The 23,547-nt window shown below is 38.2% G+C and overlaps 1 protein-coding gene and 1 pseudogene across 1 annotated transcript in view; both read right to left on the bottom strand.

Moving 5' to 3' along the window:
* FRK (fyn related Src family tyrosine kinase) overlaps positions 1-23,547 on the bottom strand; it is a 102,635-nt gene that overhangs the window by 61,264 nt on the left and 17,824 nt on the right. The window lies entirely within an intron of this gene.
* On the bottom strand, positions 19,107-19,195 carry LOC123942792 (annotated as a pseudogene).

Raw genomic sequence — 23,547 nt, 5'->3', positions numbered from 1 at the left:
ATCCCAACCAAAAGATAGAAATTCAGCCAAAACTTCGTGTAAAGTTGGTGGAGAGCCAAGTACAGTCTAGAGTAACAAGTTCAAATACATTAGAAATCTCTTCCCTCCAAACTTAGGATCAAGTGCCCTGAAGAAGGAATGTCCCATAATGCTCTTTTCCCTCAGGTCCAGAGCCCCCTGCCAGGTTGCTAAGGCCCCTCTCCTCTTCCCCTCTCCTCTGGATCACGTTTTTACAACAAAATACCCCAGATTTTATATGCAAAGCAATTTAGTTCTGAATCCCACCCGCACTCCAAAGGAGCATTCTGGGCCTCCTTCTGTATTCTCCAACAGACATTCCGTTGTTCTGCTCCATAAAGGCCCATCCACTCTAGGTCTTGTTTCTCAACAGCACAAACAATCAGAGCTTTGAAAATAGAATTTTTTTTTAGCAAGATAAATCCTTAGGCAGAGCACTTCTCACACGATTCTCCACAGCAGAGGGTAGCGAAAGAATTACACATACTCTTGCTGTCAAAAACTAGTCCATGCCTGAAGATAAGGGTGAATGGGAAGAGCTGGGGTTTTTTTTTCCAGTTACATTTAAGTTTTAAAGAATGTAGTTTATTAAAATTATGAACTTCTTGAACTAGGTTAAAATATTTGCTCTCTCAAAGTGTCTTCAGAAGAGGATAAACTCAGGGGCACCGGGGTAGCTTAACTGCTTAGGTGTCTACCTTTGGCTCAGGTCTCGATCCTGGGGTCTTGGGATGAGCGCCCCCAGCGGGGAGTCTGCTTCTCCCTCTGCCCCTCCCCCAGCTCTTGCTCTCTGTCTTTCTCTCAAATAAATAAAATCTTTTTTTTTAAAGAGGACAAACTCTAATGATACACAAAGTAAATATTGATTGTAAGTAGCACATGAACTATTTGCGTGCAAGTTCGTGTTCAGAGAAACTGAGCTATATCCTGCCTCAATGGCCACCTTACTAATCATCAAATTGCAATTACGTAAGGTTTGCTTCCATAATTTTGGTGATACCAAAAAATGATCTAGGTATGAAAAGGTTACCTTCTCTGTCTGGGATTAACTGAAGAAAGAACTCTGTGAAACACAGTGAGTATAGTAAATTCTGACTTGTCAAGTTGTGACGCGGCGAAGAGATTTTTTTAAATCTTATAGATTTGAAAAGACTGCTGCTGGGATGAGAGCACAGGACAGGAATACCCTAAAGCCTTGGAATTGGGACCTCCCCTGCGCCCCGCCCCAGTAAGCCTGAGAAGCAGGTATTCCTAAAACTGAGGGAAGATAGATTCATTACACACCAGAGCTTCCCTTCCCTTAACTTCTCAACCTTTGCATTATCCGCAGAGCAGGTGAGACAGAACACCCCATTCCTTTCCTTCACACCCCTTTCCTTGGGTTCCTCTTTCTGGCATTATTCGCTTAATTCTTACTTCCCAACTACACATAAGTTCCAAGAGCAAAATCCTCTATTTTTGCTCATTACTGCAATTCTCAGAGTCTAGCACAGCACCAGATATTAAACATGCCCTCAACAAATATCTTTGAATGAATACATGAATGAAGGAACAAATGATTGCTTGGGGGCGTGAGTCTCACTGTTGAAAGTTAAAGCTGATCGAACAACTCTAAACAAAATAAGACAAGAATATAGAGTCATCTGAAGATGTGGAACAGAGGGCGAAAGAAGAAGTCAGATTTTATCCGTCATGAATGAATAGCCTCAGAGCTCATCAAATGATCACAGTCCGAAAAGGAAGGTGACAGGAACAGCAATCACAGTAAGACTCACATTCGGATTCCACTTTACAACCCCCGGTGTCATCACTGACATTACGGCTCTCATTCTCATGGCAAATCTTGGAGCCATCAGAGCAGGCGCTCCAGGTAGCTCTACTTCGTGGAGTTAGGAACTGGAGCTGAGCGGAGAGCATAAGCAAGGCCAGTGTGTTGGTGGATATGCCACAACTGTGCCCGCTGTGCACAGCGGGACACTTGGAGTTGTCCTCACCTCCTAACCCCACTGTACAGAGCGGGTCAGAAATATAAAGAAACCATGGCAGAAGGAGGAACACCAGGTTGAAAACGTTATCATTGGTGTCAACATAGTTTCACCTAAATTCATAGAAAACTACCCCTCAATGTGACCATAATTTAAAAAAGGGGGGAGGCTTGGGGACACACCCCTTTCACTGGGAGTTGATAAGCTCTTTTATAATAGCTCTCGGGTGGAATGCTGAACAGAGTAAACCATTGGTTTGCACGAGTGTAACAAGTCACATATTTTCATTTCTCATTTTTTAAATTTCTCTTTACCTTCCCTGATTTTCCAGGAAAAAAAAGAAAACCATGAGATTTACCCTTTATTCTCTTTAACATTTTGCCTGAAAATATATGTACAACACAAAGGATGGATCACTTTCAATAGGCAGGAAGCACCAAATTTGTTTCTAAAAATGTTCCCATAGAATAACAAAATATACTTTTACGAAGTTAAACACTAATTCCTGTTTGTTATTTAGAGGTTGGCTTGGTTGCACAAGGATCAAAATTTGAAAATGAAAAGCACAAAATAAGATTCAAATAAATATTTAAATAAGCAAAGCAATCCCCCAATTTAGATGATATTACAAATAATGAATTATGAAGCTCAATACTTTAAGCTTTTCCTAAACTGTCAACAAAAAAATGTGATCAAACATTTCAAAAGTAAGATCAAACTGTCAATTTTTCTTTCTATGGAAACTGGTATTACAAAATCATTATCATATCAAGAGTCAATCAAAGAAAATGAGTCAAAAATAAAGGGGAAAATTTATATAGAAGACAGTTCATTAATATTTCACTATGGTTAGGTTTATTATTTGTCAGCTTCTTTAAGTAGTTTGTAGTGATTTCTGTCTAAATATTCCCCTTTTTAAAAAAATATTTTATTTATTTATTTGTCAGAAAGAGGCAGGGCACAAGCAGGGGAAGGGGCGGGCAGAGGGAGAAGCAGGCTCCTCTCGGAACAAGGAGCCCAGTGTAGGACTCGATCCCAGGACATAGGATCATGACCTGAGCATAAGGAAGATGCTTACTGACTGAGCCACCCAGGCATTCCTAAATATTCCCTTTCTTACCAAATTCTGTTCACACAGTTTTGTGCTTATTTTCTTAAAGAGAACCTTCCCCTCCAAACCATATTAGCTGTAGAACCATGAAATCAAGATCCACCCATGTTTGAAAATACTATCTTAGATGGGAAATCTCAATGACAAGACACTATTTTCCCATCTCCTTGAGTTTCCATACATGCATTCATAATAGACATTCTTTTTTTTTTTCCATTTTATTTATTTTTTCAGCGTAACAGTATTCATTCTTTTTGCACAACACCCAGTGCTCCATGCAAAACGTGCCCTCCCCATTACCCACCACCTGTTCCCCCAGCCCATAATAGACATTCTTAAACTTTCCATTCATATTCCAAAGTGGAGATAATAGTATAATGACCCACTTTTATTCAACAATTCAATCCAACTTCAATAATTATCAACATTTTTCTGATCTTATTTCTTCCTATATATTTAATTGATCTGCATTTACATGGTTTCCAAATCTTAGTTGGAAAACTGGAGTGAAAAAAAGAACTACTAAATGGTTTCATGTTCATTTTTTAAAATGATATCTTACGCTCAATTAATTTTTAAAATCAGATTCTCATTCTTTAGAAACTAAAAGAATAGTTTTTAAAATGTTTCAAATGTTGAGAAACATCACATCTAAAAGGAAAAACACTACAATAAACATTTATTGAATCTACAATAAGCTACAGGAATAATAAAAAAAGACAATATGTCTGCTTACAAGTTTACATTGCAACTGGAAAAACACACATGTAGACCAGCATAAAAAGAAAACACAAAAGTCAAAAAAATATAAGCTACCTAACCACACCATACATCATTTTGATGTCAGATAATTGAAGAAATGTATTTTAAAAGAAATGCATTGTGAGGAAATGTTTCATAATTGACATGAATGTGATCAATATGTCAATGGTGCAGACAAAATTTCACATAAAAGAGCTAATAAGGCAGAGACTGTGAAAAAAAGACCTATGCAGTGAAATTGACTGAAAAATATACCTACACTTCTACCTCCACATTAAAGTACTATTTTTAGGAGTTTGGTTTGACAAGGATTTTCCACCTCACAATTTCTCTATGTGCCTCAACTGCCCTTTACATATAATTAATTGAGATTAAATTTACAACAACATTTAATTTTTTTTTTTTTAATCCCTTGTTAGGGGCACCTTGGTGACTCAGTCGTCAAGTGTCTGCCTTTGGCTCAAGACATGATTCCAGGGTCCTGGGATCGAGCCCCACATCGGGCTCCCTGGTTGGTGGGAAGCCTGCATCTCCCTCTCCCACTCCCCCTGCTTGTATTCCCTCTCTCACTGTCTCTCTCTCTCTCTGTGTCAAATAAATAAATAAAATCTTTTAAAGAAAGAAAAAATAGAAAAAATCCACAAGGACAAAAATTGATTTTTCAAAAGATTAATAAGAGGTGTAAGCAAGCCTCTAGCAACATCATTCAAGAAAAAAATCAAAAACACATCATCAATATCTGCAGCTGAAGAGGGGACCATCACAGATTCACACCAATATTAACAGAACAATAAAGGAATATTGTTAACAACTATATGCCAATAATTTTGACAACTTGGATGAAATAGACATGTCCTTTGATAAATACATCTTACACAAACTACCACAAAGAGAAAGAGAAAAACCTTACTAAGAAAAATGAAGAAGGTTTGTTGAAGAAATTGTATTCATAATTTTAAACCTTCCCACAAAGAAAACTCCATGTCTCTAGTGCTTCACAGGAGAATGCTACCAAAATTTAAGGAAGAAATAGTATCAATCTTATACCCAAGCTCTCTCAGAAAATTCAAGAAAAAGAATATATTCCAATTTACTTTATGAGGCCAGAATTACCCTGATATCAAAAATCAAAGACATTTCAAGAAAATCACAGATAAATATCTCTCGTGAACACAGATGCAAAAATCCTTAAAATATACTAATAAATCAAATCCAAGAATCTATAAAATAAGAAATGTATACCATAACCAAATGGGGTTTGTCCCAGGAAGAAGTTGATTGATATTTCAATATCAATGTAATTGACCGTGTTAATAGACAAAAAATAAAAACTACAGAATCAAATCAAAAGACACAGAATACTTTTGAAAAATGCAACACCTATTCGTGATTAAAAGCAAAAACACTTAGCAAATCGGCAACAGAAGAAAACTTCCTCCATCTTAAAAAGGGCAAGATAACAGACCTTCACCCAATGTCACGCTTAGAGGCAAGATAAAAATAAAACCAAGATAGAAGCAATTACATATCTTAAAGGAAACAAAGTTTGCACATAGATTCCAGGCTACTATCTACTAAACTATCTACAAAAACAGAAAGCCAGTGATTCTCAGAAGAATGTGATAGAATCTAGAGTAGCTCCAACAATGTCCTGCATGCAACCAAAAATCAGCAGTATTGCAAAGAAAAAGCGAAGTGTGATCCATGCCCAAGGGAAAATGCAGTCAAAAGAAAGTAACTCCAAGTAGGCCCAGATGTTGGATTTTAAAAATGGGCAAAAGACTTGAGCAAACACTTCACAAAAGGAAACACAAAATTGGCCAGTATGCATGGGGAAAAGGTGCTGAATATCATTAGTCATTAAGGAAATGAAATGCAAATTAAGGGGCACCTGGGTGGCTCAGTGAGTTTAGCCTCTGCTCTCAGCTCAGGTCATGATCTCAAGGTCCTAGGATCAAGTCCCACTTCCGGTTCTCTGCTCAGCAGGGAGCCTACTTCTCCCTCTCTCTGCCTGCCTCTCTGCCTACTTGTGATCTCACTCTCTCTGTCACATACATAAATAAAATCTTTAAAAAAATAAGGAAATGGGGCACCTGGGTGGCTCAGTGGGTTAAAGCCTCTGCATTCGGCTCAGGTCATGATCCCAGGGTCCTGGGATCAAGCCCCGCATCGGGCTCTCTGCTTGGCTGGGAGCCTGCTTCCTCCTCTCTCTCTCTCTCTGCCTGCCTCTCTGCCTACTTGTAATCTCTATCTGTCAAAAAAATAAATCTTTAAAAAAAAAAAATAAGGAAATGTAAATTAAAATAAAGTAAGATGAAATCAGAGAGGGAGACAAATCATAAGAGACTCTTAACTCTAGGAAACAAACTGAGAGTTGCTGGAGGGGAGGGGGTGGAGAGGGATGGGGTAACTGGGTGACAGGCATGAAGGAGGGCATTGATGGAATGAGCACTGGGTGTTATTGCAACTGATGAATCACTGACCTCTACCTCTGAAACTCATAATACACTGCATGTTAATTACTTGGATTTAAATAAAATAAAATTTAAAAAATGAAATAAATTCACAGTGAGATATATCATACCTAGGAGAATGGCTAAAATTAAAAAAAAGACTAAGATTATTCAGCACTGGCAAGCTATGAAGCCTCTCTCATATGTTGTTGCAAGAGTGTAAAATAGTGCAAACCCTTCGGAGAACGATGTGACAATTCTTTAGACGCTTAAACACACATTAATCCTAAGGCACACCCGTTCCACTCTCAGGTATTTACTTAAGAAAAATGAAAACACATGTCCACAAATAGACTATCACAAAAAGGTTGAGAGTCGTTTTACTCATCATGGGCAAAAACAGGAAACGACCCAAATGCCTATCAGGAGGATGAAAAACAAATTGTGGTATAGTCACACAATAAACTAGTACGCCGCACTAAAAGTCAACCTAATGACACACTCAACAACACGGCTGAATCCTAACACCATTACGATGAGCGTAAGACACAGCAACATAAATGTTGTAAGACTGCATTTATATGAAGTACCAGATCAGGCACAACTATTATCCAGGGGCAGGGACGGGGGGAGGGGTGTCTGGAAAGGGACGATGAGGAAATTCTGAGGTGTTGGAATGTTCTACATCTTAATCGCTGTGTTCTTCATATGGCCGTATATATTTATCAAACTTTATCAAAATGTAGGCTTAAGATCTGTGCATTTTACTGCAAATGAATTGTGCTTGATAAAATTAATTTTTATTTATTTTTTTGATAAAATTAATTTTTAAAAAACTATACTATGTGGCTCTTATGAACCCACTATTTCCCTCGTTAGACTTGCAAATAACTAGGTTGGCATTTGCAAAAACAATTCAACTGGAAGATTGGACCTCAGAAATCTTCCTTTCATAAAGTTCATAAAGTCTGTGTCTGTGCCGCCATGGGCACCTGAAAATGTCCCCCATTCCTTCCCCACCTTATTAGACTGCCTCATTTGAATATGACTGTTCTGGCTTCTGCTTCCTTGGGGTCCTACTCGCACTTAAGGGTGGGTGTAGAAATCTGAGTCACTCGAGAATATTCTGCCTCCTTTGTCATCTCTGTGGTAACTGTTATCTCTGTTATCTGTTATCTCTGCCATGTTTGTTATCTCTGCTATCTCTGCTTCCTTGGGATCTCTGTCAAATAAATAAAATCTTTTAAATAAATAAATAAATAAATTTTAGTAGAGAAGAAATGACTATAAACATCTTAAAATCTATATATAGAATCTACACTATATTTAACTGTAAAAGGTTATCTTAAATTTCAGGGGTTTTAAAAAGATTTCATTTACTTATTTATTTGAGAGAGAGAGAGAGAGAGAAAGCGTACAAGCTGGGGGTAGGAGGGTGGGGAGGGAAAGGAGCAGGGGGAGGGAGAGAGAGACTCTCACAGAGAATCCACACTGAGCATGGAGCCTGATGGGGGGCTTAGTCTCATGACCCTGAGATCATGACCCAAGCCAAAATCAAGAGTCAGATGCTTAACCAACTAAGCCACCCAGGTGCCACTAACTCTCATTTCTTCTTTTTTTACATAAAGATTTTATTTATTTATTTGACAGACAGAGACAGAGAGAGAGAGATCACAAGTAGGCAGAGAGGCAGGCAGAGAGAGGTGGGGGTCGGGGAAGCAGGCTCCCTGATGAGTTTGATGTGGGGCTCGATCCCAGGACCCTGAGATCATGACCTGAGCCGAAGGCAGAGGCTAAACCCACTGAGCCACCCAGGTGCCCCCTAAATCTCATTTCTAAAAAGAAACTCCTACCACTACTTGTGCAATCATCACAAACTTATGCATGGGTCATAAACTTTCAAAGTAAGCAAGCCTTTTCTAGAAATAATAAAGCTTGAAGCCACACCCTTAAAATTTGACCCTTATTTTAATTTTGACCTTTAAAAAGACCAGACTTATTAGAAGACCCAAATACCCAAGGTATGTGGTTATATCTTTCTTAGTTATTGTCTATTTCTCAACAATGTCCTTACCTATTACTGACATTTTGTGTGTTATAATCCTTTGTTAATATTATGAGTCATCTACCATTGGTTCCGTAATCCAGGACGGTAAACAAGGAAAACAACCTACAGTTCTCTATCCTTAACTCCAAAGTAGGTCATTTATTCACTGTATGAGTATGTTTCACATGTTGCATGACCTCTGGCCTCAGTTTCCTCCTGATATTTCTACTGGATGCCCCTCATTCTAGGAATCGGCTAATAACTCTATAAGGCACCTAGAACAGGAGTCCTATGTTTCCATGCTCTCCTTATTTCATGACGGTACCTACAGAAGTGTTTCTTTATAATGCTGGAGCCATCAAAAATACTTTTTAAAGATCCGGCTATATACTCTATGGCTAATTCACCCATGTATTCATTTATAGTTTAAAACTTTGGCATCAAGACTTCTGATTTCAGCTGAGAAGAGTGCAGCAAGCAATTCTCTAAGTAAAATGCACGGTTGTAAAAAAAACAAAGAGCAAATCTTCAGGATCTAGAGCTAGGCAAAGAGATCTAAACTCTTCACCAAAAGTATGATTCATCATAGGAAAACATGATAAATGGAACATCCGCAAAATTAAAAACTTGTGCTCTGTGAAAGATCCTATTAAGAGGATAAAAAAGCAATCTCCAGGCGGGGAGAAAATATGTGAAGTATCTGGAAATCACATATGTGGGACTGGTGTCTAGAATAAGTAAAGAACTCTCAAGACTCAGCAGGAGAAAAACAAATCCATTGCACTCCTAGACATTCATCCCAGAGAAATGAAAACTTATACCGATACAAAAACCTGTATAAGAAAGTTCACAGCTTTATTTGTAATAGCAAAAATATGGAAATCACTCAGATGCTCTTCAATGGGTAAAGGGTTAAACAAATTGTGTACTCCATACCGTGGAACACCATTCCATGCAATAAATGCATAGCAGCAGCAATAAAAAGGAACAAACTGATCCACACACAACTTGAATGAATTGCCAGGGAATTACACTGAGTGGGGGGAAAGGCCGGTCTCAAAATGTCTGATTCCATTTATACAACATTCTTGAAAAATAATTAAAGAAATGGAGATCAGTGGTTGTCAGGGTTCAGGACCAGGACTGGAGGGAGGGGCAGGGTGCTGGGGTGGTGGGAAGCAGGGTGGTGGTTGACTATTTATTAAAGAGTAAGAAGAAAAAAAAAGTAAAAAGGGAGCGCCTCATGGTAATAGAACTACCTATATCTCAACTATCAATACCTCGGTTCCATATTGCAGCACAGTTTTAAAAGATGTTATCATTAGGCAAAAGGGGGTAAAGGGCATACCAAATCTTTCTATATTATTTCTATCAAAATGCACATGAATCTTCCATTATCTCATAATTAAAAGTTTAATTTTTAAAAAGGCACTAATGTCTACAAATCAGTCACTCTTCTAAAACTCAGAGCGGAATTAGTTACCCTACTTGATTATGTTTCAGTGTGCTTTCTTGTTTGAGAAATAAAAGAGCTAGAAAGAAGAAATTAGGTCTATTTTATCTATGCTGCAGGCGTTAATGGTTGTAGCAGTTACAAATTACCATGGCACCAGATGTCAAAATGCCAATTGTGTCGTATTTAAAAGTAATCAAATTATTAGTTGTAACTGAGTTCCTGCTAACCCCAAGGAACAGAATTTGAATAGCAAGCAAAAATAACACATGGTAAAGTAAAAAAAAAAAAAGAAAAAGAAAAAGAACAAGGAGGACATAAATATCCACTTCTAGAAAGATGGTAGAGAAAACATCACAGGGCACCAATCCCTGTGCTCCGGTTTTCAGTAAAAGATTTAAATTCAATGAGATGATAAACAAGACATACTAATTATAAGGAAATTCTAAGTGACCAAAGAAGAAATGAGCCTAGAGTAATTCTTGAGTTATAGTGTTCCGAAATTTGTTGTTGTTTTTATTTTTTCTTAGGATTTTATTTATTTATTTGATAGAGATCACAAGTAGTCAGAGAGGCAGGCAGAGAGAGAGGAGGAAGCAGGCTCCCTGCTGAGCAGAGAACCCGATGCAGGGCTTGATCCCAGGACCCTGAGACCATGAGACTATGACCTGAGCAGAAGGCAGAGGCTTTAACCCACTGAGCCACCCAGGTGCCCCAGTTGTTGTTGTTGTTTTTAAATAGTCCCTACATACATGGCTGAAACATAACAGGAACAATTAGAAGGGCCAAAGTAGATCAAACAACAGGTACTATAAGAATGTGATAGATAGATAGAAGATAGATACAGTAGACAGACAGACTGATTATCAGATTTGTTTTTATTGCTGAAAAACTGTCAGGAATATAAATAAGGTGTCCTTCAAGAATCTAAGTTCTTTGGGTTTCAAGTTAAAGAGAGCTGGCTGCTCTTCCTACAAGAGTAATCAGGAAAGAAAAGCTTTTGAGAAGGTATTACTAGAGAGGTACCTGTCACAAATGATTTGCCAGAAGAAGGAAATGCTGCATAAAAGTGAAGGATGATGACATGACTTGGGACCTAGAGAAACCAGAGAAAGATGAGTCACAATGGAGCAAGAAATAGAGTATGGAGTAGGAAAAGGATGGTAAAAAGTTCGTAATAAATGGCAGAAAGTGTTGAACATTTTCCATGATGTTTGCATTAGGCAGAATCATATGCTCCTACAGGGACAGAATCAGGCCTTGGAAGAGTTAACCATGGACCATCCGGACTGTCAGATGTGCTGAAGGTTAACTACTTCTCACGGTGACTGTGACCAAAGAGGGAACATTCTGAATGAAGTCATCTAGCAGTGTTCAAACACACTTACACTTTAAGATGAAAGAGTATCCTTCCATTATACTAGCAAAGTGAAAAACAAAGAGTCCCAAATAAAGACCCTCAATAGAAAAGAGACAAGGGGGTATAATTTGTAATATGTCATATAGGATGATAGATAATAATACTTAAATAATAAAGATTATATAAGCAAATGAATATTATACAATGACTATAAGCAGCCTAAATGGCCCATCAAGTCATAAAATTTAAGACTGGTTTAAAAAATAAATCTGTCTATTATTTGAGGCGCCAAAGGTAGAAAGACACAGAAATGAAAACAGTAAAATGTTAGATAAAACCATATCAATTTATTTTGTTTTCACCTAGAAAAAAATATTAACATAGAAAAGAAAAAGGTCATTCTAATTGAGAAGTCATAATTAAACCTTAAAAAATGTTCATATATAAAAATAGGATAAATCAGAGTAACATGAAGAAAGAACTATTTAAAATGAGAAGGGAAAATGGGAGGTTTTTAATCCAGTACTATAGGTCTGCAATAGATTCAGTTATAAAAGTTTTCAATGGCCTAAAGAAGAAAAAAAAAATGATTAGAAAGATTAAGGTTAAAGAGAGTAGGAGAAAACTTGAGGACGGAGCTAGAACCTTGAAGATTTTTTAAATGCTAACATACAAGGGAGCTGGGACAAGATTGTAACAAACACTGGCAAAAAGGGCTATTGAGAGAGACCATCAGGGCTCAAGGGAGGAGCCAGCCAGCCCAGAAAGGGAACACCGAAAATCATTATGATATTCGTAAGAAGTGCTAGAGGCAGGAACGGTGCAACATATCACAAGAAGATGGTCAGCTAAGGCACAGAGCCATTCCAGCCTCCAGTTGCTTGAAGGGAAATGAATGACACAGGTATTCTGAATGAACAGAATCCACAGACAGCACCATCTGGGAAAGTCAGCAGTCCCAGAGAGGCTGGGCTTACCACACTAAAAGAAACAGCATTTTGTGGGACACCTGAGGGGTCATTCTTCCATCTGTCCTTCCCCACTTTGGCACTTAAGAGAAATTCTTTGAGAGGGGCTGTAGGGCTGTACTGTGGAGTGGCTGGTTCATTATCATCCCATACTCTGTGCCAGGATGAGGCAGGGAGAACCAATTCTATAACCCACACATCTGTATGAAATCTTCTTAGGGAAGGTGTGTGGCTCACAGGTCAAAACAGATCATGGTAGGCCACTAAGAAATTCAATAAAGGAAAGAGCAGGAATTGACATACCACTTTTTGAGATGGTCAGAAATTATGGCCTGAAATTAATGAGTTAAGCTAAGACAAACAACAGAAATTAGAAATAACTGGAAAATAAAGTTTTCCCAAGAAAAGTCAGGTTAAAGAAGACATTAGAGGATTATCTCTAGGAGAATCAGGCCTAATAGAAGACTGCACATAGAGTTAGAGGGGTGACTAACACACCTGGATTTGCCTTCCAGCCCTTAGGCTTGCTACTTCTCAGCTTCCTTATCTACAAAGTGAGGATAAGAGAGCCTCCCTCTTACAGTTGTTCTGCAGAACTGCTGAATAATTAATGTAAATAACTCAGGCAGGGCCTGAATCTTCCCTAATGCAATAGAACATTGGGTACTTTCCCAGATTCCTAAAAGCAACACTCAGAGGCAAATTCATGACTTAGGAGAATTATTCTTAAGGGAAAGAGAGAATTAAAAAAAAAAAAAAAAGCCAAACAACTGAAGTAGGTATTGGAAATGACTACACATGTACTATCTAAACAGGTGTTCAATAAATAATAATAAAATAAGTAGTCAACTGAAAACGTTAACTATGATACTATCACTTTCATTAGTGCTCCAGAAAATGGAATATCTAGGTATAAATCTAACAAAATATGTATAAGATCTGCTAAAGAAAACTACACAACTCTGATGAATGAAATCAAAGAAGAACCAAATAAATGGAGAAATATTCCATGTTAATGGAAAGACCTAACATTGTCAAGATGTCACTTCTTCCCAGCTTAACCCACAGATGCAACGCAGACCCAGTCAAAGTCACAGAATGTTATTTTTTGCACAGCAACAACTGCATTCTAAAGTTTATGTAGAGAGGCAAAAACTCAGGGAGCTGACATAATTCTGAAGAAGAACAAAGTTGTGGGACTGACACGGTCCAACTTCAAGGCTTACTATAAAGCTAAAGTGTAGTATGGACAAAGAACAGACAAATCACTGGAACAGAACAGAGACCCAGAAATAAACCCTCACGAATACAGTCAAGTGATCTTTGGCAAAGGAGCAAAAACAATACAATGGAGCAAAGGTAGTTTTTTTCAACAAATGGTTCTGGAACAATTTGACACCCACATTCATAAAAATGAATATACACACAGACCTTGTACCCTTCACAAAAATTAACTCAAAACTGATCAGACTTAAACTTAACACACAGCTGTAAAAACAGCTAGAAGATAACATGGCGGCGGTGGGGGGGGCTATATGACTTTGGATTTGGTGATGGATTTTAAGATGTAATACCGAATACATGTACAATGAAACAAACAACAACTGATAAACTGAAGTTCATTAAAATTAAAAATTTCCCTGTGAAAGACAATGAGAGGAGAAAGAGGGGCGCCTGGGTGGCTCAGTGGGTTAAAGCCTCTACCTTCGGCTCAGGTTATGGTCTCGGGGTCCTGGGATCAAGCCCCGCATCGGGCTCTCTGCTCAGCGGGGAGCCTGCTTCCTCCTCTCTCTCTGCCTACCTCTCTGACTACTTGTGGTCTCTGTCTATCAAATAAATAAATAAAATCTTTAAAAAAAGAGAGAGAAGAGAAAGAGAAGACAAACCACACATGGGGAGAAAAAATTGCGCAAGATACATCTGCTAAAGGACTGCTACCTAAAATGTATTTAAAAATACTCCTGAAACTCAAAAATAAGAAAACAAAAAGTGGTGGGGCGCCTGCATGGCTCAGTGGGTTAAAGCCTCTGCCTCTGGCTTGGGTCATGATCCTGGGGTCCTGGGATTGGGCCACGCATCGGGCTCTCTGCTCAGCGAGGGACCCGCTTCCCCCACCCCTCTGCCTGCTTGTGATCTCTCTGTCAAATAAATAAATAAAATCTTTAAAAAAAATTTTTTTTAAAGAAAAATATTTTTAAAAAAAGAGAACAAAAAGTGGTGCCAAGATCTTAGCAGATACCTCACCAAAGATTATGTACAAATGGCAAATAATCATATGAAAAGAACTCTTCACACCATATGTCATCAGGGAAATGCCATCTAAATAATGAGATACCACTACACACCTATTAGAATGGCCATACGAAAATGCTGACGAGGACCTGGAGCAGCAGGAACTCTCACTCACTGATGGTGGGAATGCACAATGGTACAGCCACTTTGGGAGACAGCTTGGCAGTATGTTACCAAACTAAACAAACTCTTATCATACAACCCAGCAATCACCCTACTTGAGGTTGAAAATTTATATCTAAAACCTGCACATGAATGTTTATAGCAGCTTTGTTCATAACTGTCAAAACTTGTAAGCAACCAAAGTATCCTTCAGTAGCTGGATAACCAGTGCTGTATCCAGACAATGGAATATTACTCAGTGCTAGAAAGAAAGAAAGAGGGTAGTGGGGGAGAAGGAAGGTGGGGAAGGAGGGTGGGAGGAAGGAAGGAGCCATAAAGCTATAAAAAGACATGGAAGAAACTTAAATGCGTATTGCTTAGTAAACAAGCCAATCTGAAAAGGCTTGATACCATATGATTCCAATTCTATGACATTCTGGAAAAGGCAAACATACAGAGAAAATGAAAAGATCAAGGGTTGACTGACGGGGTGGAAAGGTGGAGAAAGGGATAAACAGGTGGAGAACAGAGATGTATTAGGCAATGAGAACACTCAGCATATCCTAATGATGAGCACGTGCCAATATACATTTATCCATACCCGTAAAACGTGCAACACAAGAACTAAACATTAACGTGAACAACGGACTTTGGGTGATCACGATGTGTCCGTACAGGTTCATCAGTTCTAACAAACGTAGCACCGTAGTGGGGAATGTTGGTAACAGAGAAGGCTACGCATGTTGTGGGGACAGGGAATATACGTGAATCCCTGTACCTACCCCTTAATTTTGCTGTGACTCCAAAACTGCTCTAAAAAGTGAAGTCTTAATAATAACAAAAATGCAATCAAATAGTAAAAGCTTAACACTGTAGTACCTCCCAATCCACTGGATCATAATTCTCTCTTCATTCATTCATTGCATATTGACTGAACACGGTCCTTAGAATACAGTAGTGAATAAAACAGACAAAAATCCCTGTCTTTGAGCCATTTGTTTTCCAGTGGAAAGGCAAACAATAAACTAAATAAATAAGTAAATTGTAGACCACAGTCTTAGAAGGTGATGAGAAATTTTGAGAAGGTAAATGCAGGAAAGAGAAAGAGGCCGTGCGAGATGCTTGGTGTCACCAGTTCAAACTGGACAGTCAGAGAAGGCCCCACACATCGATGACATTCAAGCAGAGAATTGAAGGAGGGGGAAAAGCAGGCCCCACAACATCCAGTGGAAGAATATTTCAGGCAGAGGACAGAGAAAGTGCAAAGTCCCTTAGGAAGGCACGTGCCCAATGTGTCCTAAAACACGGAGACCACTGTCCTGGAGCAGGGTCAGTGACACAGAGAGGTAGGGTCTACATCAAAACTTCCAGTGGTTCCATGAGGACAGGAGCTGTGTCTTTCATCTTATTTCCAGTGATTAGCATGAGGCTTAACATTGTTAAGTTATACATTGTTAAGTTATACATAACTGTATAAATGCTCTTGCCTAAATTACCAATAAATACATCAATAAGTGAATTACTGAATGTTACAAGTTGAATTATGCCCCCCTCAATTTTGTATGTCGAAGTCCTAAGTGCCTGTACCTCAGCATATGACCTACTTGCAAAGAGGGTCGTTTCAGATGTAGTTAGTTAAGATGACTGTCATATGGAGCAGAATGGGTTCACAATCCAATATGACTCTTGTTTTTATAAAAAGCAACAATTTGGAGACTCAGACACACACACATGCTATGTGAATATAAAAGCAGAGATGGAGGGGAGGGTTCTCCCAGTCAAGCCGACGATCGCCAGCAAGCCAGCAGAAGCTAGGAGAGGGGCATAAAACATGGTTCTCAGAAGGAACTAACCTCCAACATCTTAATCTCAGACTTACAGCCTCAAGAACTGGGAGACAGGACACTTCTGTTGTCTAAGCCACCCACCTGGAGGCATTTTATTCTAGCAGCTCTAGTTGAATATACTGAACCAACGGTTTCCTTCTGAAAGAGCCCATACACAATGCTAAGGAAAACAAAAGAGATCTGATTTTTAAGTGGTCAAAGGACTAAAAATTCACGAGGAAAACAGAATTAGTAAAAGAACACACAGAAAAAGTTCAAAAGTCACTCTGCCTATTGGGTTGAGCATAGACTATATTTAGGGCTACAGTTAGTGTAGAAAAAAATTTTTTTAAATTGTGATTTCCGGTCACAATGATGATACTGTGTAATGACTATGGTTCTTTGAGAATGTAAGCATTTCCTTCTGTGTCAGTGGACTCCTATTGAATCCTTTTGAAAGAAATTTGGCAGTAAGCATTAAGAGCCACAGAACTGTCCATTACCTTTGGCTCTGTAACTTAGATTCTGGGAATCTGTCCTAAAGAAATGATAACAAAACATGGTAATATCTTTACGTAGAAAAATATTCATTGCTATGCTATTCAAAACACTATAAAACTTAAAAATGGGGGGCACCTGGGTGACTCAGTAAGTTAAGCATCTGTCTTTGGCTCAGGTCATGATTTCAGGGTCCTGGGATCCAGCCTGGGCATCCGGCTCCCTGCTGAGCAGTGAGCTTGCTTCCCCCTCTCCTTCTGCCCTTCCCTCCCCACCCACTCTCATTTGTGCTCTCTCTCAAATAGATAAATATTTTATTTATTTGACAGACAGAGATCACAAGTAGGCAGAGAGGCAGGCAGAGAGAGGGGAGGAAGCAGGCTCCCCACTGAGCAGAGAGCCGGATGCAGGGCTCCATCCCAGGACCCTGGGATCATGACCTGAGCCAGAGGCAGAGGCTTTAACCCACTGAGCCAACCAGGTGCCCCTAGATAAATAAAATCTTAAAAAAAAAAAAAAATTAAAACTGGAAGAAGACCAAAGTGCTAACTATTAAGAGAAGGGTTAAACAAATTATGGTACATTCACTGACAAGAATATCATGGAATTTGAAAAATTAATGTGAAGACTCCAAAGTACCTTAAAATGCAGAGAGTAAAAAATCAGAATATATACACTGATTACTTTTATACAGAACATATGTGCATAAGAAAACTTAGAAAACATTTTTTATATTTTTATATTTGTTATATGTATGTATCACTGGGCAAATGTTTTTAATAATATTCAAGATTAGTAGCATAAGACAATATATGATTAAGTGCCAAAAATGCTTAAGAGCATTTCTGAGAAGAGGAAACTCACATTTAGCTGTAGTGGTTAAGGGGACATGTAATGCAGCAAGTGGGTTTATTTAGAGATATACAGATACACATATAGATAAGGAGAAAGGAAGGGAGAGAGAATTCCTAACAGACCAATATGGAACAAAGGAAGAATTTCTAAAAGATGATACACATCAAATGTGGGCAGTTCAGTTCATCAAATGTCTGGATGTTCAGATGAGAGGAAATTTTTCTTCACATTTTCCAGTGTTGTCTGAAACATTTTATAGTAAGCCTTTATTAGTTTCCACAATCAGAAAAAAAAGTAAACTTCTGTCCATTTTGCAAAAAAAGGAAAACAAAAAACTAACATAACCAAACCAAAGCCAGATGGTAGCTTTGCTTCTCCCAGAACTATACCTACAATCAGCTTCTCCCCTTATAGCTGTACCTGTCAATCCTGCTGACTCAGACCATGGAACTTGTCCCTAACACCACCATTTCTTAAGGAGGAAGTAATATCTACAGATGAATAAAAGAGAAAACTCAAAATTCATGATGACAAATATAATAAACTTGTTTAATAAAAGAAATCGTTAATAGGCACGAGGTTTATTGATGAATATACCTAATCTACTCAACATTGTTATTATGTTCCCTGTTTAAGTGTGTTACATTGTTAATTAATGTTGGTTAATATTAGAAATCCTGTTAATTACAACTTAAATTCCAAGTAGCATTACAGCAAACATATATTCATATATACTTAATGTCTTTGTTTAATTTCTTAGAGGAGGGGGAAACATATTTGAGGTGCAGAAGGTAATTTTCAACAGAGAACTGACTCATAAGTGTTTGTGTTTAGAATTATTTTTAGATGCACATATATTGCATTGAATTCGTTAAGAAAAATTCTTCATTAAAGATATAAATAGAGAAAAATAAAATCATTGTCCAGGATTTTTGAAATGCCTAAAACTGAAATCTAGATATATGTCCATTAATAATACAGACTTTTGTTGATGCCTTTAGAGGTACAAGAGACTACTTTGGTTCAACTCCCAGATTTTGCCTTCTTATACTTAATATCCTTGAGCAAGAAAGACTGTGTTCTCAAGGCCATGCAATGGAACACGGGCTACCACTTACTAATAAGAAAGAGTTTGAAATACCTAACACAGATGAGATATCAGCACTAGCTAATTAAAGCCTACTTTTCAATTCCAAGGTTTAAGTGAAAATACTAAAAAAGTCCTGTGGCAGAAATAGAAGAAGCCAGGGAGGGATTGATGAGGAACGGAGTCAGAAAGAAAGGTTAATAATGGAAACAGGGGATCCCTCTCAACAATATAGGAAGCTGCTGGAAAATTTTGAGCAGAGAAGTAATTTTAATATTTTGTCATTTAAACAGAGTCACTCTGCCTGTTGGGTTGAGCGTAGACTACATTAGGGCAACAGTCACAAACTACAGAAATGATCCCTGAAAGTATAGTCTTTTAGGGCAACAGTCAAATCAGAAAGGCTAGTTAGGAGAGTATCACACAAAGCCAGATTGAAACATTAAGGTGGGTTGGACTACATGGTAGCCAGACCAGTCAGAGATGGTTGACTTGTGGACATATGTCCCAAGTAGAGGCAAATGATGTGCTGATTGACCGGAAATGAAGTATGAAGAAAAAATGGGAGTCAGGGTGAGTACAAGATATTTGGTCTAAGCAAATGGAGGCCTAGTTGCTATGGACAGAACAGGGGAAGGCTTTACACAGTAGCTTCAGGAGCTCAGTCTTAGAAGAGTTAGAAATAGCTGGAATCTGGAGAGTTCCATGTAGCTACAGAGATGTCAAGTAGATCATTGAATACATGTGTCTCAAATTGAAGGAGATGACCAAGAAAGTGAGGGGACTCTGGGCACTCTGACATTAGTGGTCAGGGAAAAGAGAAGGAATCAAGCAAAAATGTCTCAGTTGGAGGCATAGGAGGAAACCAGATGAGTGGCTGCCCTGGAGATCGATTAAAGGAAGTTTATTAAGGCTAGCAGAGTTATCATGTATGTTAAATAGTGTTAATAAAATAATTAAAAAGAAGATTAAGAACTGACCAATGGATTTTACAATGGGGAGTTTTCTTGGTGACCTTTGATCACCAAAGTCAAACCAGCAGGTTCCCAGAGTGATTAAGAGTAAAAGTCTAATAGCAAGCAGCTCAAGAGATAATCAGCCAGCAAAATTCAGATTGTGGGGAAGTCTATAGGCAAAGGGAATAAATTTCAAGGAACTAAACCTAGAGGAGGGATCATGTTAAAAGAAATTTAAATGAGACAAATTAACCAACTGTAATGTACAGACATCATTTGGACTCACAAACAAACCATAAAATAAATCCACCAAAATCTACATTCAAACAAAGTATCAAAAAAGGTTTATAAAAGGTTTTATAAACCTATAAACTATGGGAAGTTTCTCAGTGACTGAATATTTGATGATATTAGGAATTTTAAAAAAAAAATTTTAGGAGTAATCATTATAATTATGTTTAAGAGTACTTCAGTTTGGGGCGCCTGGGTGGCTCAGTGGGTTAAAGCCTCTGCCTTGGGCTCAGGTCATGATCCCAGAGTCCTGGGATCCAGGCCCACATCATCAGGCTCTCTGCTCAGCGGGGAGCCTGCTTCCTCCTCTCTCTCTGCCTGCCTCTCTGCCTACTTGTGATCTCTGTCTGTCAAATAAATAAATAAAATCTTAAAAAAAAAAAGAGTACTTCAGTTTGTTTACAGATGCCTACAAAAAGAATTTACAGGAAGGATTATAGGATGTCTAGGATTTGCTTCAAAACAACCCAGTGGTAGAGTGCGAATAAGGGTTGAAAGAAGGAATATGAAGATGAGATAAAATTGCCATGTGTTGGTAACTGTTAAAGCTGAGTGAGGAGCTTTTGATCTTGATGAAGTCCCAAAAGTTCATTTTCGCTTTTGTTTCCTTTGCCTTTGGAGACATATCTTGAAAGAAGTTGCTGTGGCTGATATCAAAGAGGTTACTGCCTATGTTCTCCTCTAGGATTCTGATGGATTCCTGTCTCACGTTGAGGTCTTTTATCCATTTCGAGTTTATCTTTGTGTACGGTGTAAGAGAATGGTCGAGTTTCATTCTTCTAATATCACTGTCCAGTTTTCCCAGCACCATTTATTGAAGCACAGCAAAGGAAACAGTCAACAAAACAAAAAGGCAACCCACAGAATGGGAGAAGATATTTGCAAATGACAGTACAGACAAAAGGTTGATATCCAGGATCTATAAAGAACTCCTCAAACTCAACACACACAAAACAGATAATCATATCAAAAAATGGGCAGAAGATATGAACAGACACTTCTCCAATGAAGACATACAAATGGCTATCAGACACATGAAGAAACGTTCATCATCACTAGCCATCAGGGAGATTCAAATTAAAACCACATTGAGATAACCACCTTACACCAGTTAGAACGGCCAAAATTAGCAAGACAAGAAAAAAACATGTATTGGAGAGGATGTGGGGAAAGGGGAACCCTCTTACACTTTTGGTGGGAATGCAAGTTGGTGCAGCCGCTTTGGAGAACAGTGTGGAGATTCCTCAAGAAATTAAAAACAGAACTTCCCTATGACCCTGCAATTGCACTACTGGGTATTTACTCCAAAGATATAGATGTAGTGAAAAGAAGGGACATCTGTACCCTAATGTTTATAGCAGCAATGGCCACGGTCACCAAACTGTGGAAAGAACCAAGATGCCCTTCAACGGATGAATGGATAAGGAAGATGTGGTCCATATACACGATGGAGTATTATGCCTCCATCAGAAAGGATGAATACCCAACTTTTGTAGCAACATGGATGGGTCTGGAAGAGATTATGCTGAGTGAAATAAGTCAAGCAGAGAGAGTCAATTATCATATGGTTTCACTTATTTTGGAGCATAACAAATGACATGGAGGATATTGGGAGATGGAGAGGAGAAGGAAGTTGAGGGAAATTGGAAGGGGAGGTGAATCATGAGGGACTATGGACTCTGAAAAAGAACCTGAGGGTTTTGAAGGGGCAGGGGGTGGGAGGTTGGGGAACCAGGTGGTGGGTAATAGGGAGGGCACGTATTGCATGGAGTACTGGGTGTTGTGCAAAAACAATAAATACTGTTACGCTGAAAAAAAAATTTAAAAATTTAAAAATCAAAAAAAAAAAAGCTGAGTGAGGAGACACGGGGGCGGGAGGGGGTGGATACTGTTTTCTATATTTAGGTAAAAAAATTAAAAGTGAGAGACAAGAGAAAGAAAGAAACCCAAGCATAGGCAACTTTTTCAAAGATGTGCTGTACAGGAGAGATAAAGTGCAATACCCCAAGGGGAAGAGGAGTTAAGAGTGGTTTTTAAGAGTTAAGAATGTTGATCTCCTTTGCTGCTACATAGCTTTCCAAGAAGAAAATCGGTCTGAAAAAATCATTTAATTCTTTACTAACTAGAATTTAAATTGTAGTGATGAACTTAAGTAATTTTCATAAGAAATCAATACCCGTTACTCAATTTCACTTGAAACCCCAGCAAGCTTAAGAATCAGGGTCATTCTAAACCTGCTAAAGCTTTGATTCTTCTCCAATATGACCACAGTTATTACTCATTCTTACACATCCATCAAAAACATACTTTCAGAAACCGTTTCCTAATAATACTGACTGAAAAACCTGCTTCAAAGTTATTATCCAGTAGCATGTTTGATTAGCAAACCACCATGCATGATAGCTAATAAATTTGATTAAATGTAACAACGCCTGAACCAAAGAAAGGAAGAAACAAGGAAAATTATCATACAATTCATGTAGCTACTCCTTAAAATCAAACTTTCTGACTCATTAACCTTTTAGTAGAATTATTATTAAATGTCTTCCTTAATTCTCCACTATACTGATTATTGTTTCCAATACCGGTGGCCAAGATAGCAAGTACTGAGTTTTTGTGTTGCAACAACTACTCTTGAATAAATAGTGAGCAGGTGAGTGTCTGTTTCTATGGTTTCTATTTACAGTAGAGAAGAACATTCACAGTGATCTTTGGCATTTGTTACTGTCCTTTGTAATAGAAATTTAAGTATTGTTTTCTCCTCCCTTATTCTTATCCTTAGTCTCCTTCATCTTGTCCTTATTTTGTCAACAATTTTCTCTCCTTTTTTCTGGCTTTCTTTCTCAAGGATCATTACTTCTAAGTTTCATTAAACATGATTCCATTTCAGTTTTCCATTCTTGGAAAAGTGTCTGGATAGAAAAGGGACATGCAGTAGATTTAGCTGCTCTTTTTTAATAAGTTTGTCTGAACAAATACTTGGTTTCTGAAAATAGATCAGAGAGTTAAAAAGAAATAACAAAGTTTCCTTCTGTGCTTGGACAAAGCCTCCTTCCATGACAAATCCTCCAGTAACAGGGATAGTTTCCCCCCTCTTTCAGCAGTGCTGAGATCCCATTAGATAAGGTGAGCTCCAGGAATGCAGTGAGCGTTGCCAATTCCTTGGGTTGCCCTCAGCAAATAGACTTAACCTTCTGCTGGATCAAACTAAACCATTCATTACTTATACTCTTATTTCTTTACAATGGTACAAAATGATAGCAACCAAAAGTTGCTAAAATATGTTTAAATGCATAAAACCATAGGTTTGAAAAACAAGTTGGGATCATTCTTCTCATAATACCCACTGTACTAAACTATATCACTCGGTGTGCATAGTAATTTCCATCAGGTATGACAATGCACTTAGAATGTTAAACCAAAATGCTTGTTGATGTATTTTATATCCCCAGAATTGCTGAGCAAAGATGCCTGGGAGATATT

This window comes from Meles meles, chromosome 5 (genome assembly GCF_922984935.1).
Source record: "Meles meles chromosome 5, mMelMel3.1 paternal haplotype, whole genome shotgun sequence".
NCBI classification, from domain to species: domain Eukaryota; kingdom Metazoa; phylum Chordata; class Mammalia; order Carnivora; family Mustelidae; genus Meles; species Meles meles.
This window is presented reverse-complemented; position numbering and strand designations above follow the sequence as displayed.